The following is a 26,023-nucleotide window of genomic DNA, read 5'->3' as shown; positions in this document are numbered from 1 at the left end:
GTTGTTCCACTAACTTGATCCTGGATTTCTGAATAGAATTGCTATGTCCTGCCCTTCTTTTGCAGCTGACTCTTTGATGGAGTCTTAAATAGGCACATGGCACTCTTAACCATATATACGGAGCTTAATATCTGTTCCAAGTGGACATCAGGATACTCAGGGAAAATTTCTTTTTCAGGTGGAGCATGTGGAGACCAAGCTCAAGTATATTTTAGGCTGAGATAAATAGATTCGGGGCGAAATCAAGAATTGTGAGGCAAAAGCAGGAAAGTAGATGTGAGGAATCTTGGATCAGCCATGATCTTATTGAATGGCGGAGCAGGCTTGAGGGGCAAAACAGCTTACACCTGTTCCTATTTCTTAGGTCTTATGGTTTTATGATCTTCTTATGGAAAGAGTAGGTAGAATCCATAGTGTCCCATCCAGCTACGTCATCGAATACCACCTGCCCACCCCCATCTGTGACACAGTCTGCAGTTCCAGGACAGGACTATTCAGGCAGTGCAGGGTTTACTGTATATCTCTGATTATGCAGAATATTTGATCAACTAGCTCACTCCTGGGGTCCCATAGATGCTCGTTAATAAAAGGTTTACCGAGCATTGTGTGCTTTTTAATATAACTGCACATGGCTCAAAACACAAGGACAGCACCCCCATTGTACTTTGTATCCAAAATACATTTGAACAATTCAAGAAATGGATGAGGAAATTTCAATTGTAAGAATAAGATTCTCAACTTGGTGCCTTCAACCTGGTGATGTGTGATTTTTAACATCATCAAGGAAGATTTTCCAAAACATGAGATGGTATCAGCCTCGATTAACTGCTCTACCTCTCACTGTTGAGCATTGATTTGGTTTTAAAAATATCTTGTTTTCAATCCATTCCATGATTGCTCTTCTCAAGATCTCTGTAACTTCATTTTGCCCAACAATCCTTGACTTTATTCCTTTTTAGGATGTGGACATTGCTGACTAGGTCAACATTTATTGCCCTGGAGAAAATGTTGCTGAGCTGCCTTCTTAAATCTCTGTTGTCCTTGAATTCCTGAGAATTCTGTGCTCCTCGAACACTGGACTGTTGCACATCTGCAATGTTCATTTCTCCAACATGTCTTCAGCTGTCTTGGCTCTGATCTCTGGAACTGCCATCTAAACCTTTCTTCTTCTTTCCTTTAAGATGCTCTTTAAAATGTACCAAGTATTTGTTCACCTGTTTTCATCTGCAGTTTGGAAAGTGTCAAATTTTAAGACTGCTCCTGTGAGCTGGCAAGGGACTTATATAGTTAATGGTGAGGCCCTGGGGAGTATTGTTAAACAAAGAGACCTGGGGGAGCAGCTGCATAGTTTCCTTGAAAGTGGAGTTGCAGGTGGACAGGGTGGTGATGAAGGCATGAGGTCCCCTTGCCTTCACTGGTCAGAACATTGAAGATAGAAGTTGGGATGTCATGTTGCGGCTGTACAGGACATTGTTAAGGCTCCTTCAATAATACTCTGTGCAATTCTGGTCACCCTTCTTTTGGAAAGATGTTGTGAAACCTGCAAGGGTGCAGAAAAAATTCACGAAGAAGTTGCAGGATCTGGAGTGTTTGAGTTATACAGAGAGGTTGAATTAAACTTTTTTGCCCAGAGTATCGGAGGCTGAGGGGTCACCTTATAGAGATTTACAAAATTATGAGGGGCATGAATATGGTGCACAGACAAGGTCTTTTCCCTGGGGTGGGAGGGTCCAAACCTAGAGGGCATACGTTTAAGGTGAGAGAGGAAAGATTTAATAAAGACCTAAAGGACGATGTTTTGATGTAGAGGGTGACACGTGCAAGGAATGAGCTGCCAGAAAAAATGGCTGAGATTGGTACAATTATGACATTTAAAATGCATCTGGATGGGTGCATTAATAGAAAGGGTTTAGAGGGATATGGGACAAGTGCTGGCAGAAGGTATCAAGTCAGATCGGAATGGCTGGTCAGCATGGACGAATTGGACCAAAGTGTCTGCTACTGTGTGGCATAACTCTATGACTCGAAAGATAATATGTGCCAGGATTTACCTTCTAGGCCTCATTACAAGGCTAAGGGTTAACTCCAGTTAAACTAGGGGCAGGGATTCAGCTGCCAGCTTGGACAACTGTGGGGCAAGAGGCTGCTGTCAAGCAGTCAAAGGAATGATCCCTGTCATGAACCAAGTTGTCAGGAAGGTAGTTCCAAAGCAATCACAATTAGGACATAAAACATGGAACAGTACAGCACAGGAATGGGCCCTTCAGCCCACAATGTTGTGCCAAGCATGACACCTTCTGCCTGCTTTTTGTCCATCTCCCTCCATTCCTTACATATTCATGTGCTTATCTATAAATCCCTTAAATAATCCCAATTGTATCTGCCTCCACCACCAAACCTGGTAGCACATTCCAGGCTCCTACCACTCTGTGTAAAAAACCTGCCCCTCACATCTCCTTTGACCTTTCCACCTGTCAACCCTATGCGTCTCATAATAATACAGACTTATCAAGTCTTCCCTCAGCTGCTACCACTCTAGAAAAAGCAACCAAAGTTTTTGTAGCTTCTCCTTATAACTCATACCCTCTAATCCAGGAAGCATCCTAGTAAACCTTTTCTGCACCATCTCCAAAGAGTCATAGAGTCACAGAGATGTGCAGCATGGAAACAGACTCTTCGGTCCAACCCATCCGTGCCGACCAGATATCCCAAGCCAATCTAGTCCCATCTGCCAGCACTATATCCCTCCAAACCCCTCCTATTCATATACTCATCCAAATGCCTCTTAAAAGATGCAATTGTACCAGCCTCCACCACTGCCTCTGGCAGCTCATTCCATACACGTACCATTCTCTGCGTGAAAATGTTGCCCCTTAGGTCTCTCATATCTTCCCCCTCTCACCCTAAACCTGTGCCCTCTAGTTCTGGACTCCCCAACCCCAGGGAAAAAGACTTTTGCTGGTTTACCCGATCCATGCCCCTCATGGTTTTATAAACCTCTCTAAGGTCACCCCTCAGCCTCCGACACTCCAGGGAAAGCAGCCCTAGCCTGTTCAGCCTCTCCCTATAGCTCAAATCCTCCAACCCTGGCAACATCTGTGTAAATCTTTTCTGAACCCTTTCAAGTTTCACAGCATCCTTGGATAGGGAGGAGACCAGGATTGCATGAAATATTCCAAAAGTGGCCTAACCAAAGTCATGTTCAGCTGCAACATGACCTCCCAACTCTTACACTGAGTACTCTAACCAAAAAGGAAAGTGTACCAAACGCTTTCTTCACTATCCTAACTACCTGCAACTCTACTATCAAAGAGCCATGAACCTACACTTATAAAAACTATGCAGTTAATGGCAGGACCTCTGAACATTATTGACGTATAGAGAGATCATGGTGTTGAAGTCCATAGCTTCCTGAAAGTGACCATGCAATTAGATCACATGGTAAAGAAGGCGTATGACATGCTTACCTTTATTGGTCATCACGATGTCATGTTTCAGCTTTCTAAGACTTTGGTTAGGCCACACTTACAGTCTTTCACTGAATTCTGGTTGCCACATTTTATGAAAGGTATGGAGGATATGAAAGATTGATGAGGGCAGAGCAGTAGATGTGATCTATATGGACTTCAGTAAGGCGTTCGACAAGGTTCCCCATGGGAGACTGGTTAGCGAGGTTAGATCTCACAGAATACAGGGAGAACGAGACATTTGGATGCAGAACTGGCTCAAAGGTAGAAGACAGAGGGTAGTGGTGGAGGGTTGCTTTTCAGACTGGAGGCCTGTGACCAGTGAAGTGCCACAAGGATCGGTGCTGGGTCCTCTACTTTTTGTCATTTACATAAATGATTTGGATAAGAGCATAAGAGGTACAGTTAGTAAGTTTGCAGATAAAACCAAAATTGGAGGTGCAGTGGACAGTGAAGAGGGTTACCTCAGCTTACAACAGGATCTGGACCAGATGGGTCAATGGGCTGAGAAGTTGCAGATGGAGTTTAATTCAGATAAATGTGAGGTGCTGCATTTTAAGAAAGCAAATCTTAGCAGGACTTATACACTTAATGGTAAGGTCTTATGGAGTGTTGCTGAACAAAGAGACCTTGGAGTGCAGATTCATAGTTCCTTGAAAGTGGAGTCAAGGGAAGATAGGATAGTGAAGAAGGCGTTTGATATGCTTTCCTTTATTGTTCAGAGTATTGAATAAAGGAATTGGGAGGTCATGTTACAGCTGTACAGGACATTGGTTAGGACTCTATTTGATCTCCCAAAGTGCAGCACTTCACACTTACCCAGATAAAACTTCATCTTCCATTTTTTTTTGCCCATATCTGTAACTGATCAATATTCTGCTGTCTCCTTTGACAATCTTCTACATTATCCACAACTCCACTGATCTCCTTTAAAATGATTAACTCTCCATCTACATTTCATCAACATTTACAACTGTAGAGCAATGCTCAGGTTAGGATCAGCTCAAGGTTTCTTTGTATGGAGGTCTGAGAGACCTTTTCTCATTCCTGCATGGATATCAGTGAAGAACTAAATGAAAGAGCCTACCTTTGCATGGGTTCCTTCAGCCTCAGTCTTGCTTCAGCCAGATTCCACTGCCTGTTCTGAAATTGCACGTCGCTGTCAATTAATATGCCACTGAAGTTTGAACTACTTCCTTGGACTCCAACAGTTCAACCCAAACAAATCCTGCACTCTCAAGCACTGTACAATCCAACATTGCTAAAAACTCAGGAGTTCACTCTTTGAGAGCACTTGAACAACACAGTTCATCCCAACCTCACTGTTGCCGACAGTGTTAACATTAGGCCTCCATTTTGTAAATGGATCTTACGGCCTATTTCCAGTTATCCCAATGTTTTTCTCCAAATGGAGTTGTATGTTTGATAGCTGAACATTGCCCATAATATACTGTTTTCAGCAGAAAAGAGATCTCCAGCAAATTGCTCAATGAGGAAGTTCACTGATTAGGGCTAAATTCTCCTACATTTAGGAGATGAATTCCTCCCAGGATTTTTCCAATCTTCTGCTGTAAGACCACAAGGTGGAGGAGCAGAAGTAGGCCATTCAGCCCATTTATTATGCCCTGTCATTTAATTATCTTCATCTTAATTTCCCTGCCTTTTAATCATAATCTGTGATTCTCAATAATTAAAACTTCTGTCTACCTCAGCCTTGAGTCCTCTTCACAAATCAGCTTAAAAATTCCACAATTCATCACCCTTTGAGAGAACAAATTTCTCCTCAACTCTGTATTAATGGGTGACTCCTTGTTTTGAGATTATGTTCTCTGGTCCCAGACTCTCCAAAAAAGGAGAGGAAACTATTCTACTTCTACCCTGTCAAGTCCACTGATACTCTTCAATAAAGTCACTCTCACTTGTCTAAATTCCTAATATAGGCCCAAACTACTCAGTCTTTCAGAAGATAATCCTTCCACTCCTGCAATCAATCACACGTGATCCCAATGACAGCACATGTTTTCTCAGATAATATGGTCTTGATACTTTGGTTTCTTTTCCTTCAACTTAACAGAGACAAATTTGAAAATGGTTGTAAAAGCTTTCCTCTTCCATGTTTTTGCAAAAAACAAGTTGGATTGCCAGAGCCAGTGTGTTTACAAACAACAAAAGAAAATGCACAGATGAGGTTAACATGTCACATTGAGGGAATAATCATGAACCCAACCTTTCTATCAGGAAATTGCATCCCAGTAGAAACATTAGCTGAGACTGGGAGTCTGTTGTTTATGAAATGATGGTGATAATTTACTGGTATTCCAATGGTCCATGTTGCAGGACATTGCAGTTTGAAAACCTTGCTTCCTGTTGCTCACCTGTATTTCTCTATTTCTTCCAGACAAAAAAGAGTGAATTCAATGATTTGAACTTATAGAATAGCTAAAAATAGCTAAATCTTGACTGCAAATCAATGAGAAAATGTGAAGTGATGACACAAACACAATTTGAGATGGAATGTGAACTGCTGCGAAATGTTGTGGTTGCAGAGGAAGTACCATAATATAGAAGGGAGGTATTTCCCAAGTGGAAAGAAGCAAATCTTTGTATTTGATGCACTGATGACACTCGATGCACTGAACCCCACCTCTCCAGTAGCAACAAGGACAGAACACCCCCAGTCCTCACCTTCCAACCTCAAGATACAATGCGTCATCTTCCACCATGGGACCGTCCAAACACATGGGATCAATGTGAATTTCACCAGTTTCCTCATTTCCTCTTCCCCCCACCTTGGGGGGGGGGGGATTGTATCTGTCCTTGTTATTATTGGAGGAGTGGGGTTTGAGAATGGAGGTGCAGGATGTGGATGAGATGCATTGGAGAGCATCTTCAACTCTGTGGGAAGAGAAATTGTGGTCTTTAAAGAAGGCGGCCATCTGGTGCATTCTGTGGTGGAACTGGTCCTCCTGGGAGCAGATATCGCAGAGGCAGAGGAATTGGAAATACGGGATAGCATTTTTGCAAGAGATAGGATGGGAGGAGATGTAATCCAGGTAATGGTGGGGTCACCCCCACCTCCATCCATCCATTGTACTGTTTGCTACCTTCCTCCATCCTCCTCTCTGACCTATCACCTCCATCCCCACCCCAATTCACTTATTGTACTCTTTGCTACCTTCTTCACCCGCCCACCCCACCCCCACCACCCCATTTATCTCTCCACCCTGGAGGGTGCCTGCCTCTATTCCTGATGAAGGGCTTTTGCCCAGAATGTCGATTTTCCTGCTCCTCAGATGCAGCTTGACCTGCTGTGCTTTTCCAGCACCACTCTAATCTATCACCTTCACACCCAACTTCATCTACCTATTGCATTCCCAGCTAGCTTTCCACCAGACCCATCCCTCTCCCATTTATCTCTCAGCCCCCTTCGGCCACACCTCATTCTTGATCAAGAGCTTTTGCTCAAAACGTCGATTCTCCAGCTCTTTAGATGCTGCCTGACCTTTTCCAGCACCACACTGATGACACTGCTGACAATCTAACAAGATATACCACTATTGCTTTCAGTTTTAACCCATTCCAATGCCTTCTCCTTCAAACAGTAAATATTACTTGGGCATTTAATATAAATGTTCAAAACTATGAAATATTTTAATGGAGTGAAAGTAGGAGAACAAACTCCCAATTGTCAGAGGTTCCAGAACCAAATGACAAAAAAATCCAAATCATTGTCAAAACAACCAGACAGGAATTCAGGAGCTTATTTTCTTATGGTGACAGATTCAGAATAAACTGTCTGAATGGTCTGTGTGACATTCACAAGGGAGTTGGTATCTCCTGGAACTGAGAAGATGTTGCCTGGTGATGGTGTATCAGCTGCAGAATGGGATTAATTGGATAGATTTTTCAAAGATGGAGTATTGGGCTGAAGGACCAAATAGTGTCCAAAAGAAATTCTACAAAAAGCTTAATGCATACACAGCCTTTTTTTGCAACTAGTTTTGTTCTCAGAAGCTCTGTTTTATTTTAGTTATTGACCTTGTTTCTCATGTCGTTATGTTCCTTCACATTTCTTTGCCTACCTGGTTTTAATGATTCTTTTTGCACAATTACAGCCATTTTTTTCCTTGACTGACTGTATTTTATTCGCAATCTCTAAGTCTGAAGTCTGTTACTTAACCAAAGAGGTCTAAATTGCAGGAGAGCTGTTTATTCTTCAACTTGGACCACTAATGGACAGTCAATTTAAACTGACATTCTCACTGGTGGCCCCAGTACAAAATTCTTGCTGCATCAGTCTGCCTTATTGAAAGTCATTGAGTTTTACTCACATGTATTGAATGTACTAGTTAACTTGCTTTTATATCTGTGCTTGCAACTAACCATAACAATGCTGACAAAAAAAAACATATTTAGAAGATGATGATAAGATGATAATGGAAAAAAAAATTAAAATTCGGCAGGTGAATGACCACATTATAAAAAGGTAGCCCCCCCTCTTCCACTCCCTAGCTGTAACCCATATGACTCATAGAGTCATCCAACTTCGAAACAGACCCTTTGGTCCAACTCGTCTGCACCAGCCAGATATCCTAAATTCATCTCGTCCCATTTGCCAGTATTTGGCCCATATCCCTCCAAATTCTTCCTATTCATATATCCATCCAGATGCCTTTTAAATGTTGTAATTGAACCAGCCTCCACCAGTTCTTCTGACAGCTCATTCCATACATGCACCATCCTCTGTGTGAAAAAGTTACCCCTCAGGTCCCTTTTAAGTCTTTCCCTTCAACACATTAAAGCTATGCCCTGTAGTTTTGGACTTCTCTACCCTGGGGCAAAGACCTTATATAGTCACCCTATCTATGCTCCTCATGATTTTATAAAGCACCTCAACCTCTGATGCTCCAAGGAAAATTGCTCCAGCCTGTTTAGCCTCTCTCAGTAGCTCAAACCCTGCAATCCCACCAACCTGTTTGTAAATATTTTCTGCACCCTTTCAAGTTTAACAATGTTTTTCCAAAAGTCGGGAGATTAGAATTGAACATATTATTCGAAAATAGGAAGTCTTTCTTGTATAATACTTGGTGATCTAACATGTCCAAAATGCCAAACTTTTTGAATCATTGACATTTGTTCAAGCCATAAAATTATTGAACTCAATCTTGAGTCCTGAACGCTGCAGGGTCCCCACAGGAAAATGAGATGCTGTTCTTCCAGCTTGCACTGAGCTTTGCCGGAGCACTGCAGCACGCCTGAGACACAGATGTTGGCCAGGGAACATGGTGGTGTGTTGAAATTCTGCCTGAATCCCTCCTTCCATGTCCTTTACCCATTCTCACACTTCAGGCCCTTTTGTGACATTGGCTGTTTTCAGCATAACCAACTCATTTTCACCCACTCATGGTACCCATTATCAGTTTTTCTCCTTCCCTGCTTGACTATCAACCATCTCTATGTCTGTCGAACCTTATTTCTCACTCTCTGGGCTCCACCTCCACGTAGCCACTCATTTTTTTTCTCTCCTCACTCCTATAATCAATGTAAACATAATCACCTTTTTAGTTCTAAAGAAGGGTCACTTGACAGAAAATATTAACTCTGCTTTCTATCTATAAATGCTCCCTGACCTGTTGAGTTCTCCAGCAATTTCAGGTTTTTTTTTAGATCTTCAATATCCATTGTTCTTTGTTTCCTTATCCAAATCAAATGCAGATTATTTTTAATTATCAGGAGGCCTTTTGGCACTGATATTTAACATTTAGCTCTGATGGTCACGAACTTTAATCTTCCAGCTGCCAGAGGTTCTAAGTTATTTATAATTTTTAACACATCTATTGCAAGAGGGAAGAAAGTGACACTGTGGAAGTTTCTCTGACCTGTTAATCCAAAGGTATAGTCTAATGCTGTAGAGACACTGTGTTCAAACCCCACTCAATGCAGTTGATGGAGCTTAAATCTGGAATTGAAAGCCACTGTCAGTAATAGAAAAGAAACATCAATTGTCACAAAACCAAAGAAAATCTGGTTCACGAACGAATTCTGACATCCTTCCCAGGTCTGGCCTGCATGTGATTCCAGATCCACAGCAACGTGGTTGACTCTTAACTGCTTTCTGAACTAGCTGGCAAACCAGTTCGGTGTTAATACAGTCTCCGCAAGGTCAGTCAAGAACAGTGATGCACACACCCCACGGATGAATTCAAAGAAAAAGAAAACATCAGCAAAGCACTTGAATGCAGTCACAAGACTCTTCTGCTCTTCTTAACTGTTGCATTTTTACAAACAACCTACTTGTTTTGAAGCATAAAATATCACATTCTGAAGGCTCAACTTCTTTTAAACTCCTGAAAAAAAGCCTCATTGAAGTGCTATTAACTTTTAAATACATCCTGTTCATAATTCAAGAATTAAAAATGAGCCCTGGGATATTGAATAATGCAGAGGAGAATACATCCGACTGAAATGACACTGAATCTTTTCAATATAAAATATCAACATTCTAATTACGAATCAGTAAAATACCACCACCATCTTTGTAGCAGATAGAGTCATAGAGAGCATGGAAACAGACCCTTCGGTCCAACCTGTCCATGCCAAGCAGATATCCCAACCCAATCTCGTCCCACCTGCTGCACCAGACCCATATCCCTCCAAAGCCTTCCTGTTCATATACCCATCCAGGTGTCTTCTAAATGTTGCAATTGTACCAGCCTCCACCACTTCCTCTGGCGCTCATTCCATACAAGTACCATCCTCTGTCTGAAAACGTTGCCCTGTGGGTCTCTTTTATATCTTTCTCCTCTCACCCTAAACCTATGCCCTCTTGTTCTGGACTCCCCCACCCCAGGGAAAAGACTTTGTCTATTTATCCAATTCATGCCCCTCAAAATTTTGTAAACCTCTATAAGGTCACGCCTCCAATGCTCTAGGGAAAACAGCCCCAGCCTGTTCAGCCTCTCCCTATAGCACAAATCCTCCAACCCTGGCAACATCCTTGTAAATCTTTTCTGAATCCATTCAAGTTTCACAACATCTTTCCGATAGGGAGGAGACCAGAATTGCATACAATATTCCGACAGTGGCCTAACCAATGTCCTGTACAGGTGCAACATGACCTCCCAATTCCTGTATTCAATACTTTGACCAATGAAGGAAAGCATACCAAATGCCTTCTTCACTATCTTATCTACCTGCGACTCCACTTTCAAGGAGCTATGAACCTGCACTCCAAGGTCTTTTTGTTTAGCAACACTCCCTAGGACCTTACCATTTAGAGTATAAGTCCTGCTAAGATTTGCTTTCCCAAACTCACATTTATCTGAATTAAACTCCATCTGCCAGTTCTCAGCCCATTGGCCCATCTGATCAAGATCCTGTTGTAATCTGAGGTAACCTAATTAGCAGTCCACTACACCTCTAATTTTGGTGTCATCTGCAAACTTACTAACTATACCTCTTATGCTCACATTCAAATTATTTCTGTAAATGACAAAAAGTAGAGGACCCAGCACCGATCCTTGTGGCACTCCACTGGTCACAGGCCTCCAGTCTGAAAAACAACCCTCCACCACCACCCTCTGTCTTCTACCTTTGAGATAGTTATGTATCTCAATGTCTAGCTCTCCCTGTATTCTGTGATATCTAACCTTGCTAACCAGACTCCTATGGGGAACCTTATCAAACGCCTTACTGAAGTCCATATAGATCACATCTTCCACTCTGCCCTCATCAATCCTCTTTGTTACTTCTTCAAAAAACTCAATCACATTTGTGAGACATGATTTCCCATGCACAAAGCCATGTTGACTATCCCTAATCAGTCCTTGCCTTTCTAAATATATGTACATCCTGTCCCTCAGGATTCCCTCCAACAACCTGCCAACCACTGACGTCAGGCTCACCGGTCTATAGTTCCATGGCTTGTCCTTACCACCCTTCTTAAACAGTGGTACCACATTAGCCAACCTCCAGTCTTCCAGCACCTCACCTGTGACTATCCATGACACAAATATCTCAGCAAGAGGCCCAGTTGTCACTTCCCTAGCTTCCCACAGAGTTGATCAGGTCCTAGGGATTTATCCATCTTTATGCGTTTCAAGACAAACAGCATTTCCTCCTCTGTAATATGGACATTTTTCAAGGTGTCACCATCTATTTCCCTATCCCTATTCTTCCATGTCATTCTCCACAGTAATTACTGATGCAAAATACTCATTTAGTATTCTCTCCCATTTTCTGCAGCTCCACAAAGGCCGCCTTGCTGATCTTTGAGGGGGCCTACTCTCTCCCTAGTTATCCTTTTGTCCTTAATATATTTGTAAAATCTCTGAAATCTCCTTAACTATATTTGCCAAAGCTATCTCATGTCCCTTTTTTACCCTCCTGATTTCCCTCTTAAGTATACTCCTACTGCCTTTATACACTTCTAAGGATTCACTCGATCTATCCTATCTATACCTGACATATGCTTCCTTTTTTTTCTTAACCAAACTCTTAATTTCTTTAGTCATCCAGCATTCCCTATACTTACCAGCCTTTCCTTTCATCTTAACAGTGATATAATTTCTCTGGATTCTCGTTTTCTCATTTCTGAAGGCCTTCTCATTTTCCAGTCGTCCCTTTACTTGCGAACATCTGCCCCCAATTAGTTTTTGAAAGTTCTTGCCTCATACTGTCAAAATTAGCCTTTCTCCATTTTAGAACTTCAACTTTTAGATCTGGTCTATCCTTTTAGATCTGGTCTATCTATTTTAAACCTAATAGAATTATGGTCGCTGGCCCCAAAGTGCTCCCGCACTGACACCTCAGTCACCTGCCCTGCCTTATTTCACATGAGTAGGTCAAGTTTTTCACCTTCTCTAGTAGGTACATCCACATACTGAATCAGAAAATTTTCTTGTACACACTTAACAAATTCTTCTCCGTCTAAACCCTTAACACTATGGCAGTCCCAGTCTAAGTTTGGAAAGTTAAAATCCCCGACCATAATCACTCTATTATGCTTACAGATAGCTGAGATCTCCTTACAAGTTTGTTTATCAATTTCCCTCTGACTATTAGGGGGTCCATAATACAATCCCAATAAGGTGATCATCCCTTTCTTACTTCTCAGTTCCATGAAGCAGATTGTGATTTGGGAATCTCTTTGGAACTCGACCTCACATGTTTTTGGGTATTAGGATTCCCTTCAAAATGGAGTTCTTCGTGTATTCCACATTTAATATTTCCTGCATAGCATGAGATCTCACTTAACTGTTACAGTTTTAACCAGCCTTTTACAAACATAAATAAAAGATTTATTGAGCCCTTTTATGAATGCGATGTTTTGGAAAATAAGATTTTGTTCTCGGAGGGAATTAAAGCTAACCTTTGAATGACATTGGACAAGTGGACAATTGTCCTGACAACAGGAATAACTGTGCAGGGTCGATGGCTTTGAGGGTTCAGACAGAAGATTGAGAAAGTGGAGACTGACAGTTGCTAAAATAATATATCAACAGGAATAGGTGGATAGGTGACAACAAATTTCAGAAATGGAGACTTCAACAGTATTAGACCCTTAATTTATGCATTTACATATGATGATGAAATCCATTCACTTTGTGTCTTGAACTGCCAAATAGGACCTGAGCAAAGTAGCAGCTATTTGAATGGAGATTGTACCATTTAATTTGTTCAATGTTTTTAGGGTGATTTCGCCTGGGAACTGGTGGTGAGATTTGTTGGGAGATTTAGTCGATCAATCATATCAGTTCAAATGTCAATTGTCAATCATGAACAGTGAGTTAAGTTTTAGTGACAAAACTGTGGATAGTACTCCAAATGTAGTCTCACAAACCCCATCAAAATTGCTGCAAGACTTCCACATTCTGACAGTGTACTATCACTCCTCATTGCAATGAAGACAATAAACAATATGCCTTCCTAATTGTTATTTGTACCTACACAGTCTATGTATACTCATCCTGATTTCTTTCAAATTCTAAAATTCTCATTTGCTGAATTTAAATTGGTGAAAGTCTTTTTCATGTGTATTTGTGAAATCCTAACTTTATCTTGGTTAGTTACTGAGACATTTAGTTTACGAATGCTTTGTGCATACATGCCAATTTTTTTCTGTTTCAATAAATGGTTAGCACAGCTGCCTCACAGCGCCAGGGACCTGGATTCGAATTCAGCCTTGGGTGACTGTCGTGTGGAATTTGCACGTTCTCCCCATGTCTGCGTGGGTTTCCCCTGGGTGCCCCCGTTTCCTCCCACAGTCCAAAGATGTGCAGGTTTACCATGGGAAATTCAGGGTTACAGAGGCTCAAGTGGGAGTCTGGTCCAGGGGTGGGAGATTCTTCGGAGTGTTAGTGTGGACTTGATGGACCAAATGGCCTCTTTCCACTCTACAGACTTCTATGATTCTATGATCCTAAAACATTGAAAGGCATTAATGCCTATTTGGAAATAATAGTGAACTATGTGACCAACTGAAGCATTTACATGGGAAAATCCTTTATAGTGACTTATAGGTTTTCATATGTGCTTTTCCAAAACAAACAAGAGTCCATTTACTTTGCTGATGGATATCAGAAAGAAATTCCTACAATTAAAACCATGTAAGAATCTGAATAGCAGAGAATTATTATCAATATATCTCATCGCAGCTGAAGTGTCAAAAGTTGCATATTTTAGTGCACTGGTGAAAGTTACAGCTGAAAATAAAGCTATGCAGCATTTTGTATGAAGATATGAAGCAGTTTAAAATGAATGAGCTCCAAAGTTTTTTTGTGGGCATCACCAACTGGGCCAGTAATTGCTGCCATTCCTCATTTCCCTTGAGAAAATGGAGGTGAGCTGCCTTCTTGATTAGCTGCAGAACATTGACCCAGGAACACAGAAGGGACTGAAATGTCTTTCTCAGTGTTCCATGAATGAACCCAAGCAAAACTGAAGTCAATGGGAGTCAGGGAAAAAAATACTCTCCACTGGCTGGAGTCATACCTTACACAGAGGAAGATAGCTGATGTTGTCAGAGGTCAATCATCTCAGCTCCAGGACATCTCTGCAAGGGTTCCTCAGGGTGGTGTCCCGAACCCAACCATCTCAGCTGGTTCATCAATGACTTTCCCTCCATCGTAAGGGGTGAGTAAATCAGAGTAGAATTGTAGGCCTATCTTCAACTGCTTCCTCAAAGACATTCCCTTATCATAACATCGGAGGTTGGGATGTTCGTTGATAATTGCACAATGTTCAACTGTTTACAGCTCCTCAGATACTGAAGCAGTCTGTGTCAAATTGCAGAAAATCCCGGACAATATCCAGGCTTCGGCTTTTAGGTGGCAAATAATATTCATGCATCACAAATGCTGGGTAATGAACATCTCCAACAAGAGACACCCTTTAGCATCTTTTCTTAACTTTGAATAGTATTGCTATCACTAAATACCCCATGATTAACATCCTGGAGGTTACTATTGAGTTAAAAATGAACTTCACTAGCCATATAAATACAATGGCCAGACAAACAGGCCAGAAACATGAAATATTGCAATTGCTAACTCAGCTCCTGACTCCCCAAAGTCTGTTCCATCATCTTCAAGTCAGGAATGTGATGAAATATTCCCCACTTGCTTGGATGAGTGCAGTTCAATACTTTAAATGCTTGATATCATCCAAGACAAAACAGTCTATTTGATTAGCACACAAACATCTATTCCTTCCAACACTAACATTCACTGGCAGTAACGTGTACCATTAAAAGGTGCACAGCAGAAATTCACCAAAGATCCCAGGCAGCACGTTCCAAATCTGCGGGCACTACCACCTTCAAAGACAAGGGCAGCAGATACATGGAAACCACCGTTGCCTGCAAGTTTAGCGCCTCCAAACATTTCTTGACATCCTTTGCAGTGAACTAAATTGGTGAAAAATGAAATCTGTGATGCTGGGAACATCTGGTGAAGGCTAAGATGAATCATCCAGCCTTCGCAGATGCTTCAGCCTTACCTTTTGCACTGATGTGCTGGTCTCCCTCATTACTGAGGACGGGAATATTTGTGGTACCTCTTCCTCCAGTGAGTTGTTTAATTGTCGTTCATCAATCACAATTAGATGTGATGGGATTGTTGGTTCTGGAATTGCTTAGTCTGTCTATCACTTGCTGCTGAGGCTATTTGGCATGTAAGTAGTCCTGTTTTGTGACTTCGCTATGTTGATACTTCATTTTTAGGTATGCCTTGTGCTGCATCTAATAGTATTCTATTAGTTAACTACTCCAGTATTTAAGATGGTGCTCACAGGAATTTTATACAAGAACATTTCACTCATGTGGCATTGCTTCAATGCAGAAGTCCTGCAATGATATCAGTGAAGACACTGTGCAGGTATTAGCCCACAGTTCTGCCTGTCTCTTGGAAATCAATGTGTGCTTACATAGTTTTTCCCTCTGTCAATGTGTGCAGCAGTGAAAGCGCCCGTTGTGCATTTCTCACGGATGAATATTTTTTGCAAACAAGTGTAATTCGGTAAATTCTTCAGTCACTTGAATAAGATTTGACCGTTACACAAAAATGTGGAGTTCGGCCAAACAGACTAGACCTGGATCCACTGCAGTTTAGAAGATTAATAAGTGACTTAATCGAAATATGCAAGATCCTGACTGTTGCTGCTTATAGGAAAATCTACAACAATGGGTTGAAAAAGAAGTGGCACCTACTTGAGGAAACACTTCATTTCTGTCAAAAGGTTGTGAGTTTTTGGAATTCCTTTCATGGATTAAGAATCTTTAAATATTTCTAAGGCAGGGATGAATAAATTCTCGCTAACCAATGGAGTGAAACATTATCAGGGATATGCAGGAATGCAGAATTGAACCTAAAATCTGATAGAATCTTATTGAATGGTCTGCTAAGCTTGAAGGGTCAAGTGGTCTGTTGCTGTTTCTTGACTGTATATTCATAAAACCTGAAACTTCTGTTGAAAAGCAGCAATTACCAGTGCCCCATAGTCAGTGTGTCTTTTCCTCTTAGATGAGTCTGTGGCCAATATCATTACTCAGAAGCATCACATTTAGAATTGTTAAACTGGTGGGATCCTTTTACACTCTCAGTTTTTAATTGACAACATTTTTCACATATGTGTTTTTGCAACCAGCTAACATCTCTGCATATTAGGCAAATATTAAGCAAAGAAATGTCACAGGGATGCATTATGTTCATCATCTGATGTTTTCACCTGAAATTTCTTTTTCTAGACTCCTGTGTCTGAAAAGTCAAATCCATCATGGTTCACCATGCGGGAGATCAAATATAGAACATAGAACAATACAGCATAGAACAGGCCCTTCGGCCCACGATGTTGTGCCGAACATTTCTCCTAGCTTAAGCACCTATGCATGTACCTATCCAATTGCCGCTTAAAGGTCACCAATGATTCTGACTCTGCCACTCACACAGGCAGCTCATTCCATGTCCCCACCACTCTCTGGGTAAAGAACCTACCCCTGACATCCCCCCATACCTTCCACCCTTCACCTTAAATTTATGTCCCCTTGTAACACTCTGTTGTACCCGGGGAAAAAGTCTCTGACTGTCCACTCTATCTATTCCCCGATCATGTGATAATCCTCTATCAAGTCACCCCTCATCCTTTGCCATTCCAATGAGAAAAGGTCTAGCACTCTCATCCTTTCCTCGTACAACCTATTCTCCATTCCAGACAACATCCTGGTAAATTTCCTCTGCACCCTCTCCAAAGCTTCCACACCTTTCCTAAAGTGAGGCGACCACAACTGCACACAGTACTCCAAATGTGGCCTTACCAAGGTCCTGTACAGCTGCAACATCACCTCACGACTCTTGAATTCAATCCCTCTGCTAATGAACGCTAATACACCATAGGCCTTCTTACAAGCTCTATCCACCTGAGTGGCAACTTTCAAAGATCTATGAACATAGACCCCAAGATCCCTCTGCTCCTCCACCTTACTAAGAACCCTACCGTTAACCCTGTATTCCGCATTCTTATTTGTCCTTCCAAAATGGACAACCTCACACTTGACAGGGTTGAACTCCATCTGCCACTCCTCAGCCCAGCTCTGCATCATATCTAAGTCCCTTTGCAGCTGACAACAGCCCTCCTCACTATCCATAACTCCACCAATCTTCGTACCATCTGCAAATTTACTGACCCACCCTTCGACTCCCTCTTCCAAGTCATTAATAAAAATTACAAACAGCAGAGGACCCAGAACTGATCCCTGCGGAACTCCACTTGTAACTGGGCTCCATGCTGAATATTTGCCATCTACCACCACTCTCTGGCTTCAACCGATTAGCCAGTTCTCTAACCAACTGGCCAAACTTCCCACTATCCCATGCCTCCTGACTTTCCGCATTAGCCTATCATGGGGAACCTTATCAAATGCCTTATTAAAATCCATGTACGCTACATCCACTGCTCTACCCTCATCCACATGCTTGGTCACTAAGCCTTGTAATTCAATAAGACTTGTAAGGCAAGACCTACCCTTCACGAATCCGTGCTGGCTGTTCCTAATCAAGCAGTGTCTTTCCAGATACTCATAAATCCTATCCCTCAGTACCCTTTCCATTACTTTGCCTACCACCGAAGTAAGACTAATTGGCCTGTAATTCCTGGGGTTATCCCTATTCCCTTTTTTGAACAGGGGCACAACATTCACCACCCTCCAGTCCCCTCGTACCACCCCGATGACAGTGAAGACGAAAAGATCATTGCCAACGGTACTGCAATTTCCTCTTTTACTTCCCACATAATCCTAGGATATATCCCATCAGGCCCAGGAGACTTGTCTATCCTCAAGTTTTTCAAAATGCCCAACACATCTTCCTTCCTAACAACTATCTCCTCTAGCTTACCAGTCCGTTTCATACTCTCCTCTTCAACAATATGGTCCCTCTCATTTGTAAATACTGAAGAAAAGTACTCATTCAAGACCTCTCCTATCTCTTCCGACTCAATACACAGTCCCCCACTACTGTCCTTGATCGGACCTACGTTCTCCTCATTCTCATGTTTCTCACATACGCATAAATGGCCTTGGGGTTATCCTTGATCCTACCAGCCAAAGATTTTTCATGCTCTCTCTGAGCTCTCCTAATAACTTTCTTCACCTCCCTCCTGGCTATCCTGTATCCCTCCAATGCTCTGTCTGAACCTTGTTTCCTCAACCTTATGTAAGCCTCCTTCTTCCTCCTTACAAGATATTCAACCTCCCTCGTCAACCAAGGTTCCCTCACACGACCATCTCTTTCCTGCCTGACAGGTACATACATATCAAGGACACGTCGTATCTGTTCCTTGAAAAAGTTCCACATTTCAATGACATCTTTCCCTGATAACCTATGCTCCCAACTTATGCTCCTCAGATCCTGTCTTGCAGCATCGTATTTACCCTTCCCCCAATTGTAAAACCTACCCTGTTGCACGCACCTATCTCTCTCCATAACCAAGGTGCAAGTCACAGAATTGTGGTCACCATCACCAAAATGCTCACCCATAACAAGCCCATCACTTGTCCCGGTTCATTACCGAGTACCAAATCCAATATGGCCTCCCCTCTGGTCGGACAATCTACATACTGAGTTAGAAAAGCTTTCTGGACACACTGCACAAACACCGCCCCGTCCAATCTACTTGATCTAAAGAGCTTCCAATCAATATTTGGGAAGTTGAAATCGCCCATGACTACTACCCTGTGGCTTCTGCACCTTTCCAAAATCTGTTTCCCAATCTGTTTCTCCACATCTCTGCTGCTATTAGGGGGCCTATAGTAAACACCCAACAAGGAGACTGCTCCTTTCCTATTTCTGACTTCAGCCCATACTACCTCCAAACGCAGATTCCCCTCGAACTGCCTTTCTGCAGCCATTATACCATTTCTAATTAGCAACGCCACACCTTTTTTACCACCCTCCCTAATCTTACTGAAACATCTGTAAACGGGAACCTCCAACAACCATTCCCGTCCCTCTTCTATCCACGTTTCCGTGATGGCCGCAACATCGTAGTTCCAAATACCAATCCATGCCTTAAGCTCACTCACCTTATTTCTGATACTCCTTGCATTGAAGTATACACACTGTGTCTGCAAGTATTCCCTGTCAGTGCTACCTTCTCCACAGCCTCCCTACATTCTTGGACATCCTGAAAAACAGCTAACCTACTTGCTGGACTACAAGTCCTGATCCCATCCCCCTGCCAAATTAGTTTAAATCCCCCTGAAGAGTGCTAGCAAACCTACCTCCCAGAATATTGGTGCCCTTCTGGTTCAGGTGCAACCCGTCCTGTTTGTACAGGTCCCACCTTCCCCAGAATGCAGTCCAATTGTCCAAATACCTGAAGCCCTCCCTCCTACACCATCCTTGCAGCCACGTGTTCAACTACACTCTCTCCCTAATCCTTGCCTCACTGTCACGTGGCACCGGCAACAACCCAGAGATGACGACTCTATCCGTCCTAGCTTTTAGCTTCCAGCCTAACTCCCTAAGCTCTTGAATGACCTCCCCACCCCTCTTCCTACCTATGTCATTGATGCCAATATGCACCATGACTTCTGGCTGCACACCCTCCCCCTTAAGGATTCCAAAGACACGGTCCGAGACGTCTCGGACCCTGGTACCCGGGAGGCAACAAACCAACCGAGAGTCTCGCCCATGTCCACAGAACCACCTGTCTGTCCCTCTAACTAGAGAGTCTCCTATAACTAGCGCTCTCCTCCTCTCCCCCTTTCCCTTCTGAGCCTCAGAGCTGGACATCGTGCCAGAGACCCGGTCACTGCAGTTTACTCCTGCTAGGCCGTCCCCCCCCAACAGTATCCAAAGCGGTATACTTATTGTTGAGGGGAATGACCACAGGGGATCCCTGCACTGCCTGCTTCCTCCCCTTCCCACCTCTAACTGTTACCCAGCTACCTCTGTTCTCTGGCGTAAATATCTTACCGGATGAGTTATTCATTGTTTAATAGTCGGTCAGTCTCAAATATAATTTATTCTCAGTATCTGTTTTTATTCTCAAATACAATTAATTTGTTATATGCATTTATTTCCATGTTCCCTGGCCCATTAAGCTTACCTGGATATCAATAACACACTGTACTGGGATAGACCTAATTTTTTTGTTATTGGAGCAAGGTACACAACAACGATACTTCAATAACAGAAATACATGCCGAGCTTACCCGTACAACACTTAGAATCACAAGTGAACTGGTCTCTGTGGACTTTTCCACGGATCAAACCAAAACACATGATCAGCCTGTTCTGTCCCATTCTCCAGCTGTCGATCAGATGACCCCTGCCTCTGAGCGAACTCGCTATCACCCACAGGCATACTCCCTTCTACCCTATTCGATGAATGCACCCTGTGTGATCTTTCCTTGACACTGTTAATCTTCAGTGATTGATCAGTTGACCATTGGCAAATACTATAAGTGTATCAGTTCACCTTTCATTCATTATGACATCTGCATGTTTTCACTGGAAGGAGGCTTATCTCTGGGTATTAGTAAACATTGGCCCCAGGCCAGCCTGTTTACCATTGCTCATCTAGACTATCTCCTTGTAGCGTTGCAGTCAGCCTTATGTTGTTTGCAATGAATGAATCTGTGGTCAAAAATATTTTGCTTTGCAGACAAATTGTCCCTTGTTCGGTACATCTCCTAATAAATTGTAACATTTAATTTGATATCACACACATCCCTTCAGATCACACAAAAAACACTTACATCAACATTCAACTGATTGATCTTTCAATAGAGCACACTTTATATATTTTATTCTCATTTTGGTTGACAGGGCAAATTATTACCTACAAATTCCAGTCTCTTATGCATTCAGAACGCATGTGGCAATTGTGGTTACATTCAGATATGAACAACAATTGTTCCAAAACTTTAGCAAATGATAAAGTGGTGTGGAATTTGTTTTAAAAATTCAGAGCCAGAAAGAGTGAAACAAATTGCCTTTAATTAAGGTAAAAATCCACCAAGCTGAGAGTGAAATTGAATTTATACATTTTTTATATCACTGTGCATAGATGACTTTTTTGTCTGCAACTTAACTCTTCCATTATCATTTGCCTAAAACTCCAATCCTTGGAACTACAAAGTTTCACCTGTCCCATTAAAACATTTGTAATAGCCATGACAGAGTACAATTATAGAAACTGGAGTTTGCATTTACCTGTGCAATCTTGCAAAGCAATGCCCATGTAGACTGTCTTTATGTCGATGTCCAGTTTGGAGCACTGGCAGAGTCATTTCAGTCAAGGACTAATCCCACCTTATGCACCTTGATTACATCCATATATTTTCCAGTTGTGTCACTTGATAGCTATTAAGGCTGTCGCACCACAACATGGGGGCAATATTGCCAAACCTAATGCTTTACTTCAGCTTGGAGCTGATGACTCAAGATAGACAAGAAATTGGCAGGGCTTGCTAATGCAGCATGGACTTCATTGCCAGAACTCATTCAGCCCTTTATAATCTTTTGTTATTAAATATATTGTTTAATACTTGATCAGTAATCCAAAACTGTTTTTTTTTACTGCAGTAGTGCCTCATGAGAACATTAAACTGGATTACAAAGTGAACAATTTAGTTGTATGATGAATATTAATGAACTTCCAAAAAAATGAACATTTGTTCATCTGTACACAAAGTGAAAATGGTAATGGAGAATGAAGTGCTAAAATTCTGCACGTAATTTGCTCTACAAATGAGAACAAAAGATTAGACTCACTGTTGTTCTCTGGCATCAACCCAAGGTTCACCAAGCTGTTACTGACTTGAATGCCTGTGGAAACAAGGTCAAAATATTGAAACTGTCAGGAGTGAAAGAAATGTCATTAAGATTCCTCCTCACCTATATATAGTGCTTTATCTTTGGCAAGGTTACCAATTATGTTGGAAACTGCTGTCCCTCCCCCCCTCCCCTTTGCACCCAAAACACCTCACAGTGAAATGCAGGCCCTGTGAAATAAGATGGAAATGTTCAAAGAAAAGAAATCAAGGTGAGCCTCAAGGCTAAAATATAAGCAACTTTTATTACGGTCAATTATAAAGGATGTAACAGCAGAGGATTTGGAAACACACAATATAACCATGTGGAGTCAGCACAGATTCATGAAGGGGAAATCATGTCTGACAAATTTACTGGAATTCTTTGAAGAGGCAACAAGCGGGACAGAAGAAAAAGAGAAACAATGTCTGTAACATATTTGGATTTACAGAAGACATTTAATAAGGTATCTTACATTAAACTCTTTCATAAGATAATACCTCATATGTTGGAAGTATAACTGAGGACATTTTCTGGATGACAATCTGTAACCACAGTGATTTACCATAAGGAAAAGTGCGAGGGTCATAATTATGAACATTATATCGTATGACAGGTGAGGAATGTGAATGTACTATCAGCAAGTTTGTGAATGGCACAAAAATAGATGGGAACGCAAATGGTGAAGATGACAAAAAGAGGGATATAGACAGTTTAAGTGAGTGAGTAGGCACATGTGATACAATATGGGAAAATGTGGCATCATGTACTTTGGCAGGAAGAATAGAAGAGCTGAATAATCTTTTAAAACTGAAATACAGCAAAAAGCTACAGAACAGTGGTATTAAGGAATTCATGTCTATGAGTCACTAAAGGCTAGCATCCAAGCTCTGTGGTAATAGGAAAAGTAAATGGAAGGCTGGCTTAATTTCAAAGGAGAATGGAGTATAAATCAGAGTCATGGTCAGACCAGAACTGGAATGTTGTGAATAGTTGTTGGCTGTTATCAATGGAAAGACATCTTGGCACTGGAGGCCATTCAGCAGAGGTGACCAAATGAAAACAGGGACCGAGGACCATTGCGTATCATCCTCTTCTATCTATATGCATCATGCATCAATTATCACCAAGCAGTCATCAAGAATGGGAAGCCTAGGGAATGTTTTAATCTTGCAAGTACAAAAGGCAGAAGCTCGATCATTCCTTTACTCTATGGTTCAGTTCCACAGAGCACATTGCCATGAATATAATTATCTCCCAGCCTTCATTGCTGTCTAAATTGCAAAGATGATCAAACCGTTGAACCAAAAACAAAACCCCTCTAATTCCTGCCTTAAATTGGCATCCCTTATTCTGAATCTAGGGTCCTTGCCTTTGATTTTGCAATATTAGGCTGTGGAGAGTGATTGGGAAGCTTTGGGGAATGTGGGTGTTGTGGGGAAGTGATACTCACCTTAAAGCCTGAAGACTGAGAAGGGGGACTTGCTAATCAACACCTCATCCTCACTCCTGCACTCTTCCTATCTGCCTCAAAATAGAAATAACCATTTAATATCAATCCAGAAACCAAGGTAAAGTTCAGCGGACTTATGTTCGAATCATGCCACGGCAGATGGTGGAATTTGAATTCAATAAAAGTGTGGAAATAAGAGTCTAATGATGACCATGAAGTCATTGCTGACAGTCAGTTACCTTTAGGAAGAACACCTGCCTGGTCTGGCCTACTTGTGACTTCTGACCCACAGCAATATGGTTGACTCTTAACTTGGGGAACTAGGCACGGGAAATTAGCCACTGACACCCATATGCCATGAATGATTAAACAAAAGAAACTCCTGGGCTTACTTGTGGGGAGGGTGAGCAGGCCATTCCAGGACCTGCTTGCTCCATGTACAATTGCAGATAGGTCAAAGGCAGATGGGATGGCAGTAGGAAGGTGAACAGAGGAATTGTATGGGCACCAACCTGCCCACAAACTGGCATTTGACCACAAAGTTCTGTCTATTTTCTTTGTTAAATGTGCTGTATAAATGCAAGGTGCTGTTGTTTTCATTGGAAGTAATGTTTGATTTTCACTTCTCTTCCCAGCTCATAACATAGTTTTTAGCTTCTGATTGTCAAGACTTGAAACTTCACTTTTGACTTTTGGTAATGAAATTTGAATGAAGGACACAAAGTATTCCTGTCTAAAACATCAAATTGGTTAAGCAAGACTGAAAATGCTGAATTTTCAGATTGACTCTGTAATTTTCTTTTCTGTTTTGTTGATGATCATTCTTCAGTAATGGGACATGTTGAACATTGTACCCAATCATATCCTTGCATCTTCCATGTTTACAATGAGATATGTTGCAACCAAAGATTATGTAAAGTATTTCTTTTCCTTTTTGAAAAAGTCAAGATTTCAGCTAGTCCATGAATTTAGAACCTTTTTTTTTTGTTTCTGACATCCACACCTTGACTTGTATTTAAGAATGATTTGATCTCCTAAACTCCTTCCAGTACCCTTCAGAAACTCTGCAACTAGGAAGAAAATCACACTCTGCAAGTTTATCCAGTTTGAAAAGACATATACTGAAACAGCAGGAAAATATCAGCAAGACAGACCCATTGGTCAGTGTTTTGATAGAACCAAGCCTTCAGTGTATTTCTGCAGTTTTTTGCAAATGCCAAACCAGCAAAAGGAACAACAGGAGAATTTCTACAGTGGATTTCGTCATGAGAGTTCAATTACTGAAGAATAAAGCTTCTTCCAGACACAAATGCACAAACACACTCAAACAGCAAAATACATAATTTCAATTTAGCAATTCCAATATTCGGGGTGGAACTGGATGAGAATACAATCCAAAAACCACAGTACAAAGATTTCCAAACTGCTTTCTGCTTCAAATTTCCACAGACTCCACCTCATATTTTATGTTGAGGTTATCTGTTTAAAATTTTGATCTCAACTTATTTAAGCAGACCACCTGATTAAACTCCATATAACATATCCACAGACCATTAGCATTGAAGCGTTTGAGTTAGTAGTGGATCCTAGTGACAGCTGCTCACAGATTATATTGATCTAAAATTGGGGACCACCAGCCTAAAAGTGACTTTGAAATTCAGGCATTGTTTATCCAACAACTCCTTACGCAAATCTGAAACCAATGGATCCAATGTTTGAAATGTACTTACCGTCCACACAGATGAATATGAATTCAATATTTCTATGAGGTTTCACAGAGAGTTTTAAGCATTCCAGCTCAGTTTACAGTTGTTTAGACTCAGGAGAACATGTGGCTTCTGCACAACATCAAATCAAGGCAAGCATAAGTTGTTTTGATTGTGATAAGTATGAGAATCAAATTTTAACTTCCATCCTTTTATTTTTATACCTGAGACCTGTCGGAGATTCAAATGGCTTTAAATAGTGGAGTCAGTACTCCCAATGGAGATTGGCCACTGCCATTAAAAATGGCTACTGTGTTAGCCAGCTTGAAGGGACAATGGAGCCAATGTTGAGAATATATAAACTAACCATATTTTGCAGCTGCTTGGCCGTGCAAAGCAGTGAGTAGAGAAAATGCAGTTAGAAACCTATCTTTCTCTCTCCCCCTCTTCGTCATTACTCCAGACAACAGGACATGGTGAAAAGGTAAATGGTAGTCACAATTATTCACTGAAAACTTAAGACTATCAACGAACTTTGCCATTTCTGAGAATAACTATCCATAATTTAACAAATGTGGTCTCAGG

The sequence above is a fragment of the Hemiscyllium ocellatum genome, chromosome 2 (genome assembly GCF_020745735.1).
Source record: "Hemiscyllium ocellatum isolate sHemOce1 chromosome 2, sHemOce1.pat.X.cur, whole genome shotgun sequence".
NCBI lineage: Eukaryota > Metazoa > Chordata > Chondrichthyes > Orectolobiformes > Hemiscylliidae > Hemiscyllium > Hemiscyllium ocellatum.
The sequence above is the reverse complement of the archived record's forward strand: the minus strand, read 5'-3'. Positions refer to the sequence as shown.